Below are 2,636 nucleotides of genomic sequence, written 5' to 3' on the forward strand. Positions count from 1 at the left end.
GTATCTTGAACTGACGAAATTGTAGAAATCACGCTACGCTAGGAAATATAACCCTAAAAGCTTAGAAATCATCATTTTTCAGACAAAAAGAAGCTTCACGATAAAAATCACTAAAAAATTACCAAATTATCAAAATACCCCTAACTTTAAAATATCCTTAGAGCCTACGTTACGCTTAGAAAAACCCATTCAAACACATAAAACAACAAATCAAAATCAAATAAATTATTTCGCCAATTTTCATAGAATTTGATAAAATAATGAAAATGCCCCTCATAAAGTTCACAACCATTTCACACAAAAAATTTCATAAATGATAAAAACCAATATTCCCATTGAATTTCTTACGAAAAATTGTTTCTAAAACATCCTAGAACATCAAAAATCGACTTAAAACGCGGAAAGTCCTCTCCGAGGGCAAAACGGTAATTTCACAATTTTTAAAATTAAAAATTTTGAAATTAATAAATAAAATATTAAATAATTAAAGTGAAATATTAATGAAATTAATTCAAAAATTTGAACTAAAAAAATCGATCAATCAGGCTCTTAGGAAAAATTATTGAGGGTTCGCAAGATATTTCTTTAAGGACCCCTCCATTGGGGGTCCAAAGAATTAAAGATATAATAGAGGGGGGTTCTCCAAAAATTAAAGTCAATCAAGCAGACTAAAGTCAAGATATTAAAGTCAATCAAATAAGACTAAAGTCAAAATTAAAGTCAATTAAGTAAGACTAAAGTCAAGATACTAAAGTCAATCAATTAAGATTAAAGTCAAAATCTTAAAGTCAATCAAATAAGACCAGAAGTCAAAATCCTAATAGAGTTCCAATTAAATAATAACTCTATTTAATAGAGTTCTAATTAAAATATAACTCTATCTAAAATAATTTTAATTAAAATACAACTCTACCTAAAACAATTATAACTAAAATACAACTCTAACTAAAAGAATTCTAATTAAACACTAATTCTATCTAAATCAACCCTTAAAAAAATCTATAAATAGAGGTCCTCACACCCTATTTTCATATCAAATCATAAACCCCAAGAGAAGTAGGTCAAAAAGTCCCTCTAGCCTCCTATAAACCCTAGTTTTGAAGTCCCAATTCCTTACCTAACACCCATACTTCGATTTTAGCTTGAAAAACATCTAGAAGCCTTTCAAAAACACCCCAAAATCCATAAACAAATTCGAAGAATCCAGATCTAAGGAATGGATACCTTACCTCGGAGATCAGAAATCAGATCCGGAGACAGACCGAAGCAAGGAATACTGTACAAGGAATTACTCTGTCAGATCTGAGGGAACGAGAACATTGTCTTCGGAAAGGTATAGATTTCTTAACTTTTTTATTAATACTTAGATCTTTTAGTGATGTAGATTATTTGGGAATTAGTAGAGACCGGCGTTTGCCGGGCAGGGTTGGTGCCTAACACCTTCCAACCTCGTAACGTGATCCCCGAACCCTTTTTTCTTTCGTAGATTAGTAATATTTGTCTTTTTTTAGAGTCAGTTTGGTTCCTAGACCGTAATAACTAGGTGGCGACTCCCAAACCTCAAGGGTCAAAAGCGGATCCGCGCACCCTGCGGATCGAGGGCGTTTTCAGTGGCGACTCCACTGGGGACCCTGAGGATCAGAATTGAAAAACCCCATGTATGAGAATCATTGCTAATAGAGACCTTTTTTTTATGTTTTGTTGTTGTTTTTTTTTATTTTATTTATTATTTTAGTTTTACCTATATATTTTCATGGCTTATCCCTCTCGTGGCTCTATTAATGATCATTATGTTGAATATTGTGTTTAGCCCATTTTTTATGGTTGAATAAAGGACTATTCGGAATGGCCCTAAATGATGTAAAATTTCGAAGGACAATTTTATTAAGGATAATGGTTAATAGATCATGGGGATCGTTATATTTTTTTTTTGTCTTTCTAAGTTATTATTCATTATTCGATTTTTTTAAACGCGTATGGATCCATTTTTTAGCCGTGTTATTATTGATTTTTATTTTTTAGTAAAAAAAAGGATAATTTTTAGGTATGTGCAAGCAATTTTTTTTTTTATATTGATTTGGTTGGTTAATTTTTCAAGAAAAAAAAAACAAAAAAGGGTAGTTTTTTTTATGATTAGGTGTGCTGCCCTTTGAACAGCAAGGAAGAAAATAATAAAAAAATAAAGTTTTTTTAGGTTCTGTCAACAGCACAAGGTGCTGGAATGGTTGGGGTGCCCCGAGTAATTTTTTTTTTTATTTTTTTCACACCCATTAACAGCAACGATGTGCTGTTGTGAGTGGTGTGCGAAAAATAAAATATGTTTTTTGCTCTCTCCACATCGTCTTCTCAAGAGGTTTCACCATTGTTTCAATAGAGACCGATTCGACCTCTTTATTAATCAGTTGGAAGTCAGTCTAAACTGACTTGAAATTCCATCGAAATCTTTGTTTCCTCATGCTTTAGATCATCCTTTCATTTTGAAATCAAATCTAACTTAAACGATTTTGTAAAAAAAAATAAAAAATAAAACCGATTTCACTTCTTGCTGACGAAGAAAATTTCGAGTTTAACCGGATCAAATCATTAAAAGTTTGAAGTTTGGAAGGTCAGATCGAATCCAAATCAGTTCGTAATAG

This window comes from Akebia trifoliata, chromosome 13 (genome assembly GCF_017979445.1).
Source record: "Akebia trifoliata isolate Shusen 1 chromosome 13, ASM1797944v1, whole genome shotgun sequence".
NCBI lineage: Eukaryota > Viridiplantae > Streptophyta > Magnoliopsida > Ranunculales > Lardizabalaceae > Akebia > Akebia trifoliata.